General features: G+C 35.1%; 1 long non-coding RNA gene across 1 annotated transcript; it reads left to right on the top strand.

The window, feature by feature from the left end:
• The first annotated feature begins 68 nt into the window (after nt 1-68).
• Nucleotides 69-18,631, top strand: LOC122836713. The gene is made up of 3 exons (XR_006371598.1): nt 69-115; nt 2,971-3,034; nt 18,562-18,631. It is a non-coding gene; the product is annotated as an uncharacterized LOC122836713 (long non-coding RNA).
• The last annotated feature ends 3,682 nt before the right edge of the window (nt 18,632-22,313 follow it).

The following is a 22,313-nucleotide window of genomic DNA, read 5'->3' as shown; positions in this document are numbered from 1 at the left end:
CAGTTCACTTTGTTTACTTTTAAGACTAGGCTTAAAATTTCCTTTTTGGTTCTGTAGTTATGCTGCTACACAGACTTAGGCTGCTGGCAACAAACTGACAATTTTTCCTCATAAAGTAAGTCTGGCTGGATATTTCAACATTACTCTTGAGAGAATGGGGAGAACTCATATCTGTCTGTTACTGCTATGCTTTTGAAAACACTCTGCAAATTTTCAGTATACGGTAGTTATTGGTGGGGAATTTTGGTGTGGAATATTTTAGAGGCTATTCCAGAACCTTGTCTTCTCCTTTTCAAAACTAGTTGTGATGCATGCTTGAGATGACTTTCTTTCTGGAGAATCTAGTTGTATCTAAGTTTCATTTAAATCAAACTATTATCAAAAACTGGAAATAAAAAAAACAACATACACATCAAAAGTTGTATGAGGATGTCTAAAGACTATCACTAAAATTCTGGAATTGAAGCCAAATAAAATAATATTTGGACGTTGTTTAAAAGCCGGATCAGTGCCAGAATATCAACCAGTTTAAATGACATCAATCATCACTTCCAAGAGAGGTTACAGTCAGAAGTATGTCATTTGCACATTGTTAGCTTAAAAAGGATGCAATAGTAGATGCAACGCTGAATAAATAAAGTCAATCTAGCAGTAAGGACACCATCTCCAGACATTTTTTCCAGCAAAGTTGGATAAAAAAATTAAAAACATTCGTAAGGGACATCTAAATCAAACATAAGTTGAAATGCATGCATGTACAGCTTTGAAAACATTCTACTGTTGTTTAGACAATACTTATTTCTGTTTTTCTGAATGTTTTTAAGCCCTGAATAAAGGACAAATTGAATGTATCCTCAGAGACCAAAAAGCTGATTACATTCATGATAAGTTTATATAAACTTTCTACTGTCACTGCATGTATAGTAGCTGCTTGAACACTTGATTACTCTAAAGTTATTTGTATATTGAAACCACATTTAGTTTCATTCAGAGGAAAAATAAAACCCGATACTAATATTTCATCAGCTGGAATGGAGGCTGTTGTTGATCCTTCAGTCTTCTGTAGCTGAGATATCCTATGGTAGTTTAGTCCTGCTCATCACACTAGCACAGATATAAACCATGCTTCACTCTTTTCAAGGTGGTGCAACAGTTCTGTGTTCACCTTTAACCTCTCTTTTTCACAATACTTTTTTCCTTAATGACACATGTGTCTGCTGCTCTCTGAAAAGTCCCTGTAATTTTTAATTTAGAGTTTATTGTTCGGTGTAGTTTTCTTGCATTAGGGAGAACCATGGCTACTCAATTACACCTTAATGAACCTTTGTTTTCCTATAACATATCAAGGTATTTAATTGCAGAGTCTCCCACCTACATTCACAAACCCTTTTTTCAATTTGAAATACTTAAAAGTAAAATCCCACTGGTCACTAAATGTCAAATGTTTTAAAAAATGCTCTGCAGGCTGAAAAACATTTATACAAGCAATGTTTTTTTCTTTCTTGTTGCTGTGGAACACAACTTGGAGAACTTTCTTAGACAAAAATAAAATGAGTAGAGTTTCATTTAATCCAAAGTAAGTTTCAAGAGATCAGTGTGGCCTCTTTCTGTTGAAAAATGAAATCACTGAGGTTCTTTCTTAATCCTTGGAAGGATCTAAGAGAGTGAAGAGACACTACCACCCTCCTCTAACGCAGACTTCAACCTACACACAAACAACACACAGATATGCATCCGTACACACTCCTCCTACCCTGTGGAGAGAGAGAAGATTGAGAGAAACCTCCCACCATGGGGTGTCTTAAGAGGGCTAAAACCTCTCAGAATGTACTCTCCCTGCATCAAGATTTAAAGACCTCCCATACATGAGATTTTTGTTCTCAAAGAGAAGAAAGATGTGCTTCCTTTCCACATCATTTCAGACTAGAAAGCAAAACTTTTGTTTTTCAGTATTCAGACATATTCACTAAAATTGTCTCCATTTAATATTATTTAACATGCAAGTTTTTCAATGTAGTATGTTTTACACATTAAAAACTGTATAATGTTCCTAAAACCATATTGAATAAACACTAATTACTAATTGTTAAATGTCTAAATGTAAAAGTATTTAATTAACTATCATGAGGTCATCACTGTCCTCATGGACCCTTTGACTGACAAGTAAGCATTTGGGGGGTGACAGTTAAGGGATTAAAACAAGACAAAGATAGTAATTAAGTTACAAAAGCTTGCTCTAACTCCTCACTTTTCCAGTGGAGAACGACTGATGTTTAGAAGCTTTCAGTCTTGCTGTTGCTTACCGTTTAATTCTCCAGATGTTCAGCTGGAGGCATTTTCTCCTGATATCATGTTACCAGGCTCTTTACCTAATCCATGCATTCTATGTCATTTTGGCTTGTAAATATGTCCAGCATCACTTAACAATAGTGTTAGAACCATGAGTGGCCACAAAGTTGTGGGTATACACAGAGAGTACAGAAGTGCACCAAACACATCCCTGAGGAACTCATGTGTTGTCAGGAATATGTGGCTTTTGACAACTGCTTTTCTACCTTTAGTTTAAACTGGGTGATATTTGAACATTGGCGTGACAACATATTGAGACAACATTGGAATAAAGTCATTGTTTTTTTCTATAATTGAAAAACAAAGTGAAAATATGTTGGTGTTAGAAAAGAACAATTCATTAAAAATAATAAGGTAAATGATAAAATGGAGAAATAATATTCTAAATAAAAAGATGTAACAAGTTCAATTGGTCCAATAAAATCTTCATTGATTTATCTTATTATTATTGACCTTTGATGTATTATGACCTTTGATGTATTATTCAAGCAAAGGCAGATTGGGTGCTTGTACTCAGTGTGTGTGCTTGTAGGCCAATCAATGCATGTACCTGAGTGTTCATTCTTCTGTTTACTATAGACTGAACCTGAATGTTTTATTGATGAATTAATTGTGTTTCAGCATCATCAACCTTTTAAAGTCGAGTGAAGGCATATCGATTTGAACTCATAATGCACCCCAAAAGGTGAGATAGTTGGAGAAATGTGAGTTCAATGATCAATAAGTTGGCCAAGAAAAAAGATGATTGGCTACTAAAAAGTTTAAGCTGATTGTGGAAAGTGTGGGGAAATGCAGCTATTTTTGAAACAACAAAAATAGTAATTATTATCACACAATAAAAAGAGCTGAAGAATTTAAACTACAATACTGAAGTAATCCTTAGTGAAAATGTGAAGCATAACATTAAGCATTTGAACTGCTGTTAATGAAACTTAAAATTATGTATTCAAAACCAGCTTCAGTGGCTCCTGTGAAATCAATTTTTGTTCACACATTAACAAGATAATAATAATGAAATGAAATGCACAGAACATGTCAAATTTGACCTTTCACCTACAATAACTGCATTCCTCCAAATAATTTCAATTTGTTCTTTCTTGACATGTTAATGTAAACCAAATTGGTTCATTTCCTTCAAAGGTTTTATCTATGTAAGCTATGTCATAAATACAGCATCAACAAAGATATTAATTTAGCAACCAGCACAGGGCAACGTTATTGCTAACAAATTCAAATCTTGTTACAGTGGAAACTATTAAGTACAACGCAAAGTATTTCTCTTCTCATAACTACAATTTTTTGCTTTCTCTTTAACTATGACCACATCTGTCTAGTTACTTTTATTAAAAAGCAGACCTTGGTACACCCAAGTCTGCTTTTTAACTTACTTATTAAACTTGGCAAAATACATCAAGTGTTTTTAAGGAAAGAGTAACCCAAATACTACTCTTATTGATGATAATGAAAACATATTTTATTTAAAAAACAAATGCATCCTGAATGCATTTTGTACAAACACTTTTGAAATTTTGATGCCACAATATTTTGCACATCTTCTTCCTGCAAGAAATATGACAATTTGTGAAATTAAAATATTGCATGCCAAGTTTACTGTTGAGCAGGGAAATAAAATAAATCCCTGCTCAACAGGGATTTCTTTCCCTGTACAATACACACATACAGTACAGACCAAACGTTTGGACACACTTTCTAATTGAATTCAATGAGAAGGTGTGTCCAAAACTTTTGTTCACACATTAACAAGATAAACTTTTGGTCTCTACTGTATATATTTCAATTAGAAGTTTAAACAATAGATTCTATTGTCCAAAAGTATTTTTATCTTAGCAGTTTTGGCCAGCATTACACTGCTGCTCTGATTATTATTCACAATGGCTGTTTATCACTGAAATTTGTTCATAAAATAATAGTTTGAAAATACTTGAAAAAGTCAAATTGAGATTTGAATTCCAGTTTTCTCCTTTATTCCCTTCCCTCATGTTAGTACTAATCTTTTAATTTAAGCTCTTAAAGAATCTAAGATTTGAATCGATTTTACTCAGATTTTTAATGTAGCAGCTTTGGTTAGGTTTGCTTGTTTGGTTGTCTTTTTCATTAAATCATTAGTACATTTAGTTTGATTAAGATGAGTATTTAGATTTTTCATTTACGGGTTTTCCTGTTGATTTGTTTACGAATCACTTTTCCATATTACGATTTAGGTAAATCACTTTAAATTTTTCAGTTTCACTGAAATATAAATATCAGCAGCCTATGATGTTCTGGTCACTGCAAATGTTAGTCAGCTCTAATGTCTAAACTGCAACAGATGTAGCTCATAAACACATTTTAAATTGGCTTCCATTTAAGCCACAGGATGCAGACGGAAATTATGCAGTATGAGGCTACGATTGGCTGACTGATCAAAACAAAGTAACTGAAATTGTTTCAAAGGACATTACTAAAAAGTTATTTGTGCGTTTGTTTACCGACAAGTTCCAGCAATGTTGAGGTTTACAACAGATTAGTGAAGTCAACAGTGTACAGTTACCATATAATGGGACTCCTGATTTCTCTAAATGTGGCACATGGCAAAGAAAATACCCAGAAAATAAAACCACAGATGTTCCAGCATTCCCCCAAAAGAGCAGGCTATAATGACCTTCTTTCAAAATTGAGAGTAATTCCAACAAACTGCCATCGGTGAAGCAGAAACAGCGATGGAGTCACAGAGTTTATTTCCCATGAGTCTATTACTGTTGAAGCAGCCATATATATATTAGGCCTTGAAGCAGAAAAAAGTAGCATGTGATCAAGGAGGTTTTCACCAGAGCTGTAGCACCATGGCACAATATGAAATTTAAATTGTATTATTTTTTTCTTATTTCTGATCAGCATGGAATGGAGGCAATTTCTATGAATCCCTGCTGGCATGAACTCACTTCCAGACCTCTGGAGATTTCCTCTGTCCAGCCTTTTTACTGGGGTCTAATTTCAGCTGAGACTCTCTTCAACCTGCCTGCTAATGGTTGCTGTGAATATCTAATGTGATGCATTGCCGTGGTCATTTTCATTTTATCTGAGAACAAGTATTTCTTTACTCCCTCGTGTAGAGTGCTAGCTTAGAGTCTAACATGGGACAGGGAGGCAGAATTCCTCCGTGTCCAAATGCACTTTTCATTAGGAAACGGAATGGTTTGGGTCACAGAAGCAGCAGAGATGATCAAATCTCACACAATGGACCTGCTGGCTCTCTTTCAGGTTTTTGTTTATTGATGTGAGTTCAGGATTGTTGAATTGTCTGTGATTGTGTATTTATGGCTCGGATTTTCAATGGGGGTGAGCTGAAGCATTAAGCATATTACTGAGAAAAGTAACCCTCTGCAGGGTAGCAACAAATGCAATTTTCTGAAGATCACATTCAAAGTCACCTCTTTTCCTGTGTTACCAACATATTTCTGCATGGAGTTCTCCATTTTCATCTAAGGACTCTCCAGGTTAGAACCTGTCCAGGGTGTACCCGGCTTGACCTTGCTGAAATGTAAGAACAAAATAATGCATAAGTCAAAGTTCCTAATATGAGATGTAAAAGTCAGCTAAATCATTTGTCTGCCTGAGTAGGGAATGTATATGTAAGAGTAATTTGAGAGCAAAATAAATAAAACAAAGTGTCAGCAGGTGTGTGTGAGAGTAAGAGGTTAGTTTGTAGCGAAGTTTTTTAATAACTGAGGAGCTTCCTGAGTCCCCAGGTGTTCCATATAACAATAATCAAAGTTTTGCACTGTTTACTGAACCCACACAGATTTATTGATGCTTTTTGATGGAATAACACAGAAGCACAAGATGCAAATGTAACAGTAGGTCACAAAGCATAATGAATAAATCTGGGATGAAGCTGTTCGTTTGTCCTCACTACAAAACACAACAAAGGAAATTCCAGGACACTTAGGTTTAAACACAAACCCATAAGGTACACCTGATATATTTCCAACTATCATAAATCATTAAAGAATTCGTTATGACTGGGAATAATCATTCTTTGAACTAATTTTGCCAATCTTCTAAATGTGAGACGATGTAAATGTGACAATAGACTCTGCTATTTACATACAACGTCCACGCACAACAATGCACCATGGACCTTATGTTTGTATAAGCTTAGAACAAATATTAATTGCATTCAAATTGTGAATTATGTGTCATGTACATAGACTTCATTTCTATATTTGTTAATGGCCCATTTTTGCTTTACATTACATTTAATGAAAAATAATTTATTCAAGACACCATCTATTGTCTAGCTTAAATTGTAAATATGGATAAGTGTTAAATTAGAGCAGCAATGTATTCAAAGTCACCATGAATCTGCTCTCTCTTCCTACTCCTGCCTAGTTATATGACCAAATCTTCTGTAAAAGACTGACGGAGAACCTGCTCCTTCTATTGTTTAATGACTTTTGGTACTCGTTGCCATGGTAAATAAATATAAATCAGTATTGTGCTGATAATTAGTTAGGCCTCTGAACACACTCTAAATTTAGCTTCTTTAAGATTAGTGAATTTAATGACGTGAGCCTTTCTGAAACTTTAAACTCAGCTTCTTCAACTCAAAGTTCAGAGTTCGTTCTCTATATTTCCAGTTCTTGTCTGGAACCAGTTTAGCTTTCCATGACCTAAGAGACACGTCATACATCTATAAACATCACTTCCAATTAAATTTTAAATCCATCTGTTTCATTCCATGAATGACAATGACTGTGGTGAATGGAGACAGCTTTTTATTGTTGTTGCAAAAATCATATTATTTATTGCATTATCCCTGCAAGCATTTGGCCAAATATCACCTGCAGTACCAGCAGCCTACAAAACAGGACAAGTTAAAAACACTAATTTTCTCTGATGTGATTGGAAATAAAAATGTTTAAGAACCTAGTCTGCATGGCGTTCATGGATTCAGAAGTAAATATTGGGTTTGAGCACAGCTGAATGCAGTGGATTCATCTATTTAAACCCTGTCAAAACAAATAGTGGGAAGAAACTGTAGTTCATATTATTCCAATGATACTTTTTTTCCTAATAGTTAAAACTGCTCTTTTACAATTACAGTTACTTACAGTTTTTCATCCTAAATTAAACAGAACACAACTAACTTCAGAGTTTCAGACACATTTGAGTCACACTTTTTTGATTGGCTGTTTTCCTCCATAGAGTCTGTAGCTCCAGGTGAAAGCAGTTTGTCTCTCCAGCACAGAACAGATGCCAGAAAAAAAAAAGACTGTTTATTTGTACAAGAACTGGTTTCTAATGGTAGAAACACAAAGAACTACGGCAAAGCAAGTTCTAGTTAAGTCTCCTTTCTGGACACACCCTAATTTATTACGATTTTAATCATTTGTCCAGGTTTTTGTTTGTGTGAATTAAAATAATTCCCCTCCTGATGCATTTCATCAAGAAAATGCTTTGTCTTGTTTTTGAAAAGTCAGACCTGCCAACAGGAGTTAAAGATTGAATAGATTTTCTACATATTTTGTGTCCCACAAAGTAAAAGATCATTATACTTCCATTTTCAGTCTTCTCTTTAATCAAGTAGATTGTTTTCACCTTCAAATTTGTTATTAGTAAATGCCAATCAAGAAGTGTACGTCAAATGTTGTGAAAGGCTAAACATTTATCATCAGAGTTTGCATCCTGATTTGTAGTAAGAGGATATAAAACATGGCATGTAGTGATACTATGGGTAATTATTGATTTGTAATTACCTTTTTCTGTAAGTGTTTTATAGCTAAAAGTGACAGTAACAAAAATTAATTTTACATTTGAGTTACTGTGGTTTTGTGTCATTGTTAAGCCTTTCTGTGTTTAATAAAACAGCCCTGACCGATGTTCCCACTGACCTTTTTAGCAGAGGTTGCTGTTATAACTGGGTGTCTCCATGCACCCGCATCAAATATGAGTGTATACCATGGTAGCTATGAGCCTCTGGTTGCTGTTCGTTGTGTAATGGATTGTTTATTAGTTGCTCTGTACTGAGAATCACACTGTACTCTACCTTCATGAGTAAAATGTAGGGCATGACCTTGTTTTTCATACTGGTTTCATCGTCACACATTATCATATGTTGTGGAGCTATTTCTGACAAGTGCACGCACCGTTAAAATATGCGGACGCTCAGGAGGACAGGATACACTCTAATTAGACCAATCTGCATGCACGCTGTGTGTTTTGTGCATTTACAGTTGTTAGATTTAAGATGCAAATTGAATCCCACAAAGAGTCACCTCATGAACCCTCCTAATGCAAGCTTTGATTGCGCTTCAGTTGTCCTAAAAAGTGATTTGAAAGCTCCTCTGTCTGCATTAAATCTCCATAATGAAGCAAGACAAAAATGCCTTGGCCATTAGCATATGAGTTATCATTTGTAATTTTTTAAAGGCAGAAGCTCATTATGTTGAATCCTGTGAGGAGGAGAGGATTGCTCATAAGATAAAGTATCATATTCCTTCAAACACTAAAAACAATACTGGTTGTTTACTCAAATTGGTTGGAGCACTACAAAGTAAAGTAAGCTAACTAACCAATGAAAAATGGAAGATTATGAACTGGGAACAAACCAGGCCTACATTTATTATTGTAACACCATGTTTCTTTATAGTAGACTGATACATAAACAGTAAGAAATGTCCTGTACTCATGGGATGTATATTTGTACCTGTAAAAGTCAAGGAAGAAACAGTCAAAAATACGAGACTAAAGAATGAAAAAGAGACAAAATGACCAGCACTCTATCAAGAGAACATATTTAAAGCTCAGCACGTTTAAATGAATAAAAACAAGTTGGCTTTCTGGCTAAATAAAGAAAGCTAACAATCAGACAAGCAGACTCTCTCTGCTGAACATTCCCTCTACTTACTTTTCAAGTTTTCTTTTTCTCTTCTTCTCATTGTCTTTGTGCTCTGCAACAAACATCAGGCAGTAGCAACAGCTGACCTTGAGGGTCTTGCCTCTTGACAATGCACTGTGCTTGCCTCTGTGTTATTCTATAAATACGAGATAAGGACCGTGCCTGATCCCAGATGTGGTTGTGTGTGTTAATTGAGAACCCAGCACTGGTGACCTGCTGTATGCCTGTGCTCCCTGGACTGCCGCCCATCACTCATGCTGGGTAATTGGTAGCAGTGTAGCAGCAGAAAAATAACATATGAAAGAACAGAATAACTCTGATTGACAGGACTGTTAGGAAAGCTTCTTGTAATGAAAAATAAAATAAAATAAAAAATTTTACTTTCAGGCTGTTCATTTTAAGCTCTCTGTCATATTAATTATATCATTATATAAATACATTAATCTCCTCTGACTTTTCAGTTTGTCACTATAATGAACAGTCCAAATACTGATGTAACTTAGCTGAATAAATATGTAAATCACAAAGGTCAAGTTAAACTGAAAGTGTCAAATTGGTGATGTATATGTTTTAAATTGAAAATTAAAACTGAATAACAGTCGTACAATATCTGAAGCGCAACAATGTTGTCAACTGCTAATATTGGTGAATATTACCTTTGGCGTAAAAGGTCCTATGCTTGGTCCTACACTTTTCATATTATGTGTCATTTATATTAAACATTATGTTTGAAGAAACTTGAAATTATTTAAGTAATGGTTTAATCGAAACAAATAAAGACCCAACCCCTGAGTGTACAATAACTGATGGATGGCATCTAAACTACTAAACAGTAAATTAAACATCAGTCTTGTGATGAATTTGAAATTGTGCATGAAACCAGATTTTTGGGAGAGACAATTGATGGCTATCATCACCATAAAAAGTCAAAACATTGGAATGTTTTTGAAAAGTTCATTTGTTTAATTAATTTAATCTTCTAAGTGAAACACATGTTATAGATAATTTCACACTGACAGCTAATAAAAACACAACATTCAAGAGTGTAATACTACATCTGACCAGTAAAAAATGTGTTTTTCTGCTCAAACAATTGTATTTGTACACTACATTTCCTTTGCAACAATGCAGGTGGTTATTTTCAAAATGTATTGGTAATCTGACTAATGAACCTTATCAGAAAGCATATTCTGATTCACTCAATATAACTGTATATTATGTTACGTGTAGCCCTAGTGTTTTGATGAGCAGAACATAAAACAGGTCAATATGATAATAACACTGACTGAAATTACTTTCCCTTCTGACTCAATTTATTTTAACCGCCGTTAACCATTGTAAATATACTTTTTTCATAAAATTGTATGTGAACCAGAGGTGTACACAGATTTAAACAAGAAACTAGAACTAGACTGTGCACATTATCAGCATTTGCAGATGTAAATCAACACAGTGACAATAAAAGAGACTGCAGCTTTTGTTTGATAGACAGTAGTCAAATAATATATTAAAATATTAATCAACTCTAGCAAATCCCTGAAGGTACATTTGTGTATAAAAAAACTCATCCTTTCTGGCACCAAACAGATAATGGATGTCAGCATGTGATTAAAACTTCTTTGTACAGTTTATTAAAAAAAACACAATAGACTAAAGGATTTAGAATCTCTCCCCTCCCACCACAAAAAAAAAATACATTTAAATAAATTCATCCACCATCCATTCTCTTGTTTACTTCAAATATTAATTAATCTGTTCTAAATATTTTAGTGTAACCATTGCCTTTGACTGAGAACTACCTTTTTCAAAAGCTGTGGGTGCATTCAGTTTTATTCTTCCAGAATGCCATTTCCTCCCATGGAAGAGGTGACACAATAAGTGGCCCCGTTTTTCACCCTTTTAAATGGGTTGGGGATGAAGGGGTGGAGGGTGTCGGTGCATGTGCGTGCAGAGAAAGATGGGGGTGTATTACCCCCAGGGGAGGGCAGCACAGATCCAAGGGAACAAAAATGCCTCCATATTTGGTAAGGCTTTTGTCTCCTCTGACAGCTGAGTGTAGTGAGGGCTCGTAAAGTAATGAATTGAATTAAAATGTGAGTGTAAAAAAGCACAAGAGGCAAGGGAAAATTTTTCTGTGAGAGGGGTTGTTGAGGTTATTGGTTGTGTGCTTGTAAATGCCCCAGTTCAACACCAGGGTGAATCAAAATAAACACCCAAGGAGACACATTAAAAACAGTCTCTCCATATCCTCATTAAATGGTCTTCTTGGAAAATAATTGGCTCTTAAATGCTGTCAGCGCTTCCCTTGTTGTTTCCTATTGAGGAACATGTGAGAAGGAAATAAATTTCTTCCCTAATGAGTAAAAAATAGACTGGTTCTACATTAAATCAAATTAAATATGAACAAACCCCCATCACATTCAGCCTTCTGAGCTGATTAAAACACCTGATATCAAACTGTATGGAGCACAGACATAATTTAAAGTTGCCTATTTCATATTCCATTACTGTACACTCTTTCAACATAACCTTATATCTCAGTGAATCCATTGATTGATTTACTTTAAGGTATAAATCTTCTGATGTGAGAACAGCCGTAATTTTGATTTGCATTTTATTGAGCTTTAGATTGTTCAATAAAATCCCCCCACGATAATGATGAACGTGGGGGCAGCATTAATGGCATTAATGTTGACCAGCATGCTCTTTGTTTTTGCAGCTCTATCTGCTAGTTGCTTTTAATAAATTTCCTACCCACGAGTTTAGTGAAAGATAAGAAAGTTTGCAGCTGACAGAATTAACAAAAGGCTTAACATAAATTTATCTTTGAATCTATCATAACCTTATTGCTGGTAATTTTGACATCATGAATATGTATTTAAGCTTCATTTAATCAGGTTAGTCCCATTGAGATCAGACATCCCTTTTACAAGTGGGACCTTGCAAAGACTGCAGCACTAATTACAATTTGCTCAGAGGAAAAAAATGCATGCTGTAAAAATGATATTTTTAACCTCATGAAATGTAACACAGGTGTGAAATTGAAGCTTAGATTGGAAGTTTTTCCAGATATGAGGTGCTGAAAATTTTCTTGCACAGTTTAATTCGCACTTTGGGGTCAACAAATTGCAGAACATCCATTGATCTAAGACTGTAATTTCCACTTTCCTTGATAAGACAGGATGGATAAGAAGGTGAGATACCCCAGCTAGTTTTATAAATAAACTCATATCAATGACTGAATTGTACTCTATATGAAGATGCCCAGAGTGCACAGTGATGCAGAGATGAAGGAGAACACAGTTGGTACAAAATCTCAATGTACCATGGTATGTGGAGACAATGGAGCGACACATTCATATTCAAACATCTGCATAGTTCAACATAAAAAGAAGAAAAAAGCCATTAGTAGGATGATGATCTCTAACAAACCAGTAGGTCTACTGCCAAATTGCTGTGTAAGAAAAGAATAAAGGCGATGGAATGGCTCATCCAAAGTCCAGACCTCATATTGATTGATTGCTTAATTTTATCCATGACTGCAAAAGAAACAAATCCCCCGTTATATCACTGTCTGATAAAAGCAACTAATATGAGACTGAGTCTTTTCTGCCAAGAAGACCTAAATGTAAGTGCCGGTCTTAGGTTTTAGAATAGGATGGCCAACATGAAACTTTGAATATTTAAAGCAGTACACAGTGCATCTGTAATTCACAATGCTTCACTTTTTCCATATTTTGTTAAGTCTCAACATTTTTCCAAATTGTTTTAAATTAATCTTTTTCTTTAAAGGTCTACACTGTTAGACTTTTTATTGTAATTTTACAGTACCTTACTGGCAACACTGTTGCCAGTAAGGTACTGTAATTGCCATTCTACAGTATCTTGCTGGCAACAGTGTTGCCAGTAAGTTACTGTAGAATGGCAATTACAGTAACTTACTGGCAACACTGTTGCCAGTAAGTTACTGTAGAATGGCAATTACAGTACCTTACTGGCAACACTGTTGCCAGTAAGTTACTGTAATTGCCATTCTACAGTATCTTGCTGGCAACAGTGTTGCCAGTAAGTTACTGTAATTGCCATTCTACAGTAACTTACTGGCAACTTACTGGCAACAGTGTTGCCAGTAAGTTACTGTAATTGCCATTCTACAGTAACTTACTGGCAACTTACTGGCAACAGTGTTGCCTGTAAGTTACTGTAATTGACATTCTACAGTACCTTTACTGTCATGATATTTCACAGTTAATTTTTACTGTGAGTGTGATTTGCAGTTATAACTGCTTTACTGTAAATGTAGTTTATAGCATAAAACTGTAAATGTATTTTATAGTAAAGCTGGTCTACTGTAAACTTGTTTCACAACATAATGTCAGTTTTACTGTAAATTAAAGTTTACATTTTTTAATACAAGAATATTTTACCATAAACCGAAAAATTTCATAAAAGAAATTTTAGTCCAAGTACTGTGAATAAAAACAGGTATTTATTTTCAGCAGATTTGTTGAAATAAAATCCATTTATATATTCACAATGTCATAAAGAACAATGTCACAATACAATATAATGTGCTATAAAACAACAAAACCATAGAACACACTACAGGTCATGTCAATATTTTTTATGGCACATGTATGTAGCAACATGAACGTGTGCATCAAGTACCAGCCATAAACTATTAAAGACTGACTTTAAAAAAATATATAGAATATACTTAACTTCATTTGAATATGAACTGTATTTCATTCAATATGGACACTTGAATGCATCTGGATCCAATAACAGTAACAATCTTTACATAACCTTTTCTATTTGTTCCACACTGTACAACAAAAGAACAACTAAAAAAACTGGGCACTACAAATTTTATGTACCATATCAGGTATGCACCAACATGAACACGTATATCATTCAAATGGTGAACAGTCAAAAACCAGTAGAGGCTGCATTGTCAGAAAACAGTTAACAGTAGCTTAAATGTGCTCTGTTACACAATACATCACAAAAACAGTGCAAGTGTGATAATGTACTGTATGGTAGACATTCATATCAATAAATATTGTTATATCAGATGCATTTCCTACATCAGAAGAACTTTTATTCCATTCGTCAAACAAAATCAGTGAGATCCATCTTGTGGAAGCTGAACTGTAAAGAATAAGACGATGTGGGAGGTCATGAGATGGTCAGGAAGTTATCTACATTTTCAAATCGACAGGAAGGCTGACAAATTAAGCTGAAGTGACAATGTCCAAATGCATAAAACCATTGGCATAAAGCAGCATTAAGTTGATAATTTGTTTAAAAAATCAATTACACTGAAGTGATAATAGAAGCTGCATAAAGAATGAGCAGGACTGGCTTCACTTCAGGTTTTTGGATTGTTTATGGCAAAAGCAGTCAGTCAGTCTTCACTAATTCAAACGATTGCGTACTGTATTGAGACCCTGCAAATGTCCCCAAGGAGACGATGAAATACAACATGTCATAACAATCTTTTTAGTCATTTTGTTGGTGGACAATAAAATAATAAACATTTGGTAAAATGCTTACCTAGTTGGAAGTCCTCTATTCAAATTCAGCGAGTCGTTTGAGGAAGGTGGTGATCCGGGAGTTGACACTGACTACTTTCCTCTTGACAAGACTTCCCGTCTTGCGGCTTGTACTGACTTTGGCTGTGCATTTGGTACCAACATCTGGATTGATCCTCACAAAGAATCTTTTAACAGAAATAAAATATATTAATTGTATTTTTAAAATTAAGACATGCAATACAGCAATCAGCTATGGTTCTTCATCATCAGTCAAACTGTCATTAAATTTAATTCATAAATGGTTTGGTGTAAAGTACTTACCGTTGTATCATCTCCAGTGTGGTGGATGCTGACTCCTGATACTCCAGATTGAAGTCATAATATGACCCAAAAAGACAGCAAGGACGCTGGTAAAGTTATGTAGTTGCTCAGGCTTGAAAAATACCTTCTCCTCCATACTGACCATCCACCAGGTTGCAGACATCAAGCTATTTCCTAAAATAGACAAACCCTTGTCAGGCTAACGCTAGTGAGTAAAAGTACAGACTACCATAACTATTACATAGATTGCTAAAAAAAATTATAGTGATAGAAAATATTCCTCTTACCAAGCATGATTACCCTTGGTGTTGTAGGTAAGGTCATTTCCATCTCAACAGACATCTTGGTGGAAGATACCTTTGAAACATAAAAGGAAAACTCTTAAATATGAATTACTGGTAGTAATTTATATTTAAAGGGCCAGTTCACCCAGATTACAACAGGTTTTGAGAACCTCACCCGGAGACTAGACTAAACTTTACCCCTACATCCTGCTACCACTCTGAAACAGCGGATGTGAATGACAGTTTGTGAGGCTAAACTGATTTTTTTAAAGCATTACATTCCACAAATACAGTATCTGAATGGCTAAGTACAATATGGGTTAACGAAATGTCTGTAATTTGGGTGAATTGATACCTTTAACAAATTAATTGAACAATTCTGATTTAAGATGTGTGTTTTAAGTTAAGAGTCGATATAAAATTACATCAACCAAGATGAAGATTGAGTCTTTTTCTTTGAAATGTTTTCTTTTTCTCTGACGGAAGTAGGACATTGCTGTATTCCACAACGAAACCAATAATTAGCTGTGTGTTGATGTTTCTTCACATGACTACAAAATTCTCTAAATTATGAAGTACAAAGGCTGCAGAATTTACACCTGTACATAGTTGCACCTGTTAGTACTGACTTAACTTTAAATTTGTAAGTGCATGGTTTAAACAGGTGAACAGTCCTTATATGTAACCAGGGTTGGAAATTAACTTTTTTGTCCACCTGCTGAACCAACTCAAAAAATAACAGAAACCACTTGAATGTTTTCCACCTTTGTCCTCATTTACAGACTCTTATATACTATGTTGGAGATGTAATGCTACTTTAGCAGGCTAACTAGCTGTAGCAAGCTCAAAGTTATAGATTAGGTTAGCTGCTCCTCTACATTTCCAGACTATTTTGTGGCTTCAAATATGTTTGAAGAGCTGTCTTTTTACCTGTTGTCTTGTCTTTTCAAGAGTTGAAACTATGTTAGCACTCAGCAGGACAGAACTGCACAGCCACTTGGAGGGAAAAAGCTTGGGAGTTAAAAAAAAAGTCATCTGACAAAAAGAAAAAAAAGAACAAATTAGAATTCATCCTTGTTGACCTAGCTAATCTGCACTCTTAACATTTGCAAGGTCATGGTTTAAACAAATGAACAGTTATTAGATTATTTTATTATCTAATAAAATAATTAGATAATTAGTTATTAGTTATTTAAAAAAAAGGGGGGGGGGATCAATTATCAGTTAACGTTATATTGTTCGACAAAGGATGTAACAACAATGCTAACAGACACTCAGCACTGAGCTTATCTCAACCCAAAGCTAGTCGTTCGAGGAAGATTTAGCGGCAAAAGTCAAGCTAAAACCTTCGGTAAAATTAGCACCTTAGCTAACGTTAATTCCGAACCAGCTCAAAAAATAACACCATCATATTTTTCTATCTTTCACCTCATGCTAAGTTATAGCATTACAGCATGATGCTATAAGTTACGTTAGCTCCATCTAAAATGTACATATCCAGATTAAGTTTTGGCTTCAAACAGTTTTCTAAGAAGTGTTTTTTTACCTGTATTGCGAAGAGCTGAAGCAGTGTGAGCCCACAGCACGGCGACAGAGCTGCACTTGCACTTGGACGGAAAAAGCTTCGGAGTTTAAAACAAACGTCATCAGAAAAACGTTGGAAGCGAAGCCACCCTTGATGACGTAGCCAGATAAACTGCATATTAATGTTAGCTAGGATGTGAAAAAAACAAAAGTACACACTCTCTTTCTGCCTTAAAAATATGTTAACCACTAAAGGAGTAAAAATACAGAAACAGGGAACCACGATGAAACATCTATGATGACCGTTGGAAATCAAATAGAATTCTTACATGGCCAGCGCAAAGACATTATAAGTGCAGTACCACTACTGCAATGTGTAAACAGTAAATTACAACTTCAAAACATACAGTAAGTTAATGTAATACTATAAGGCAATGCAAATTACAGTAACTAATTGTAAAGATGTTTTATGTTAGTTTACTGGGTATTTTGCGGTATTTAGCTGTAAAAAATACAGCAAAGGCTAACAGTACAAGACATTCTAAGTACAGTACCACTACTGCAATGTGTAAACAGTAACTTACTGCAACTTCAAAACATACAGTAAGTTACTGTAATACAATGTCCTTTACCCATAATGCAATGCAAATTACAGTAACTAATTGTAAAGATGTTTTATGTTAGTTTTACTGGGCATTTTGCGGTATTTAGCTGTAGAAAATACAGCAAAGGCTAACAGTGTACACACAAATGCTCCTTCAGAATAATGTGAATACTTATGCAAATGAGATTTTTTTGTTTTGTTTTCTATTTTTAATAATTCTGCAAAAGACCAGCATATAGAAGTTTGAGGATCAGGCTGTAATCAAATGTGGAAAAAGTGAATTGCTGTGAACACTATCCTCATGCACTGTATATTTGACAGGCCAGGAAACTTTCTGAACCTTTATACAGAACCTTGAAAGTCCTTATTGTCTTCATCTATTAAATAAACTGTTATCTTCAGTCATAATTTCAGAGAAGCATAGAATACAACATTGTAAGCAGCAATGAATTATCCTAGTTTAGTGGAAGCTGTTTCTCATAACATGCAGGAATGAATGGCAGCTAACAGCCTCTTGCTCAGGCAGGAAACAACTGTGGAGTTACAACATAAATTACAATACAGAAGAAAAATATTTATTTTTCCCTTTAGAGTAATCCATAACTAATTCAAATGCCACATGCTTCACCAGAATGTAGGAAAGGTGTTTTAAAATCAAATTCAAAAATACTTTATTAATTTCAAAGTGAAATTACATGTTATTGTAACTCATATTATCCAAAGTGACAGGCCAAAGTTTCTAGTATACCTTAAATCTACACACATTTTAGGTCTCCTAGGATGAAAGTCTATGTATGTTCTGATTACCTTTATGCAAGACATGACACCAGGGGCTGTAAACAGTTGGATAGAACACACTGAGGTCTGAGTCTATGACTAAGATGCATTTTACAAGATCTGATCATTTTTACTGACAAGCAGTCTTACTCAGCTTTTAACTGTTTGGCTTGTCGGCTCACATGTTATAATTTCTGATTGTTTTGAAGTATAAAGCGTGTCTACATTTCTTTAAACACTGTTTATCACATCTATTTTTTACAGATGATCTGCTCCTGAACTACTCAAACCATGAAGCAGGATGTGTTGCTATGACAACTGGAATTAGCTGCAGGAAAACCGAATATTAAACAGAGGAAGCCATCTCTCCCATAGTCTGTTATTTATAAAACTAGCATCTTTGTTGGAACATAAAGAGCTTAACACCAGGATTAGTCTTTCAGTCTACAACTCTCTACAAAATTCTATGATAAAGTTTAAAGATATCCCTCATTATTGCATGATCCACTTCCAAAGAATTAGATTGTTTTTTATTCTATGAATGTAGCAGTTTTTCAAAATGTAAATATTATCACATTATACTAATTTTACATTTTTCTTTATTTTGGACATGCATTTCTAAAGTGGAGCAATGCATGAAAAGTCAGACATACAGTACAGACCAAAAGTTTGGTCTGTACTGAGTAAAGACCATAGGTTTGGACACACCTTCTAATTGAATTCAATTAGAAGTTGTGTCCAAACTTTTGGTCTGTACTGTACATATAGAGCATCTTGCAAAAATTTTAATCCTCCTGAAGTTTTTTTTACATTTTGTCAAGTTTCAAATACAAAACTCTAGCTTGTACTGGTATTTCAACATAAATTGGTGCAAGGGCAGAGGTATTTGAACAATGGAGCAAATGTAGCATCTAGGTGAAGGAGCATACAAGCTTTTGCTCTCCCATTTTTCCAACTCAAAAAAATCTGGTCAAGTTCAACCTATGACAAATTTATATAAGTTTTATCATTTTCTATTACAACCTTTTGTTTACTTGCAAATGTATGTTGTATTAACAATAACTCAAATGTTTGTCCCTCTGTTTATGGACCAAACCAAGTTGGTTTAGTCCAGCTCGTCCAGTCCACCTATTCCCAGACCAAACCAACAGCCTGATTGATAATATTATTCAGGTCAGAATATTATCAAATTTGTAAATGTTCAAATGGTATGAATATATTTGCAAATAGATATATATCCACTTTTTTAACCTCTTTTAAACCTTTTGTTCCCTCTAAATAAAGTATCAATAACCAAAGAGAATACCTGCTGTGTGTTCTGGTCTAAAAGTGCAATCCTCGTCTTCAAGGCTCATATGGAAGTTTGAGTCTGTGGGGAGTTTTAAAGGTCATGCCAATTTCACTGTCCCACTGTTTCTTTTCTTGTGTCTCTCTCCTGTGACTGAGAAAAGAACATAAGCTGAAGGCCTATGGAGAATATTGTGCACCATCTCTGGGCTCCTCCAGCACATTTCAGAAGCTGCCCTTGGAAATGTGTTAAAAGCCAGCTCACAGCATGCTAAAATACACAACACGGTCCTTGTTACGGCTACTCTGGCGTCTTAACAAGCCTCCAAATTTTCTCTTCGCCAGAGTAGTCCTAAGGAGGAGGTCTCTGACTCGTCAAATCCAAAAAGCACTCGCGGAGATGGCTTCTTGTCGAAAGATATGAAAACTTTTAATCAAAAATAATCTCCGAGTTGACTTATAATAAGTAAAGTTTATTTGACGGTAAAGAAAACCATTCCACTCCTCACTCCTCTATCAAACAACCAGAACTTCCCAGCTGCTGCCTGCCTGCCAATTATAGAAGTAGGCTGACTGACGAGGAGGAGGGCCCCAGCACAAAACAAACAAACAACAATAAATCCACCACTCATCTGCAACATCAACAAAAACAAATTCATCCAACCCTTTACAGGCTCCAACAGTCCTGTTGATGCCCTTGGTGTGTCTCAATATTCAAACCATAGATAATGGTATTCACTGCACAGTCGGTTCTGACTTCTTTTCATGTCTTTTGAGCATGCACCCGGCCTCATGCTGTGCTTTTGTACATGTTTGGTAAACAATGAGAGCAACAGTGACAATAAAGCGACCATGAATTGTATCTGGACACCGGAAAACCCCAGGGAAGATGAGTCTGTGTCTTTCTGATAATGTATTCCTAAAACATCTTTGGAATATTGACATGCAGGACTCCACTCTAACATACAGAAGATGTAGTTGCACAGAAAACAACCTCCTACAACCCCTCATGGCATCACACCAGATATCATCTAAGTCTGTCCAATTATCAGTTGGAGAAATTATTTACAGCAAGGCAGCACGTAGGTGGTGTTGCTCCATGCTCAAATTGGCTTTCTGGTTTTTTCCCTTTGAAACAAAATAAGCAGTAAGCAAACCAAAGCAGGAAGTGAGAATACGACTGACTGGGTGAATCATTTGGAGCATGTTGCATGTGTGATCTGTGTCTGTTTGAAGCTGTAGAAGCCTTAATTTCAGTCCAACTTCAGTTAATGTCAGCATAAAACTGAAACATTTTCCAAATATACCTCCACACCCTCAGCAGTCAGACTGTCTGGCATCATTTTCTGTCTACACTGTTAGACTTTTTATTGTAATTTTACAGTAACTTACTGGCAACACTGTTGCCAGTAAGTTACTGTAGAATGGTAATTACAGTAACTTACTGGCAACAGTGTTGCCAGTAAGTTACTGTAGAATGGTAATTACAGTACCTTACTGGCAACAGTGTTGCCAGTAAGTTGCCAGCAAGGTACTGTAATTACCATTCTACAGTACCTTACTGGCAACAGTGTTGCCAGTAAGTTACTGTAATCACCATTCTACAGTAACTTACTGGCGACTTACTGGCAACAGTGTTGCCTGTAAGTTACTGTAATTGACATTCTACAGTAACTTACTGGCAACTTACTGGCAACAGTGTTGCCTGTAAGTTACTGTAATTGACATTCTACAGTACCTTACTGGCAACAGTGTTGCCAGTAGGTTACTGTAATTACCATTCCACAGTACCTTTACTGTCATATTTCACAGTTAATTTTTACTGTGAGTGTGATTTACAGTTATGACTGCTTTACTGTAAATGTAGTTTATAGCATAAAACTGTAAATGTATTTTATAGTAAAGCTGGTCTACTGTAAACTTGTTTCACAACATGATGTCAGTTTTACTGTAAATTAAAGTTTACATTTTTTAATACAAGAATATTTTACCATAAACCGAAAAGTTTCACAAAAGAAATTTTAGTCCAAGTACTGTGAATAAAAACAGGTATTTATTTTCAGCAGATTTGTTGAAATAAAATCCATTTATATATTCGCAATGTCATAAAGAACAATGTCGCAATACAATATAATGTGCTATAAAACAACAAAACCATAGAACACACTACAGGTCATGTCAATATTTTTATGGCACATGTATGTAGCAACATGAACATGTGTGCATCAAGTACCAGCCATAAACTATTAAAGACTGACTTTAAAAAAATATATAGAATATACTTCATTTAAAAAACCAGCAGAGGCTGCATTGTCAGAAAACAGTAGCTTAAATGTGCTCTGTTACACAATACATCACAGTAACAGTGCAAGTGCGATAATGTACTATATGGTAGACATTCATATCAATAAATATTGTTATATCAGATGCATTTCCTACATCAGAAGAACTTTTATTCCATTTGTCAAACAAAATCAGTGGGATCCATCTTGTGGAAGCTGAACTGTAAAGAATAAGACAGACGATGTGGGAGGTCATGAGATGGTCAGGAAGTTATCTACATTTTCAAATCGACAGGAAGGCTGACAAATTAAGCTGACTGACAATGTCCAAATGCATAAAATCATTGGCATAAAGCAGCATTAAGTTGATAATTTCTTAAAAAAAAAAAATCAATTACACTGAAGTGATAATAGAAGCTGCATAAAGAATGAGCAGGACTGGCTTCA

The sequence above is a fragment of the Gambusia affinis genome, linkage group LG09, assembly GCF_019740435.1.
Source record: "Gambusia affinis linkage group LG09, SWU_Gaff_1.0, whole genome shotgun sequence".
NCBI lineage: Eukaryota > Metazoa > Chordata > Actinopteri > Cyprinodontiformes > Poeciliidae > Gambusia > Gambusia affinis.
This window is presented reverse-complemented; position numbering and strand designations above follow the sequence as displayed.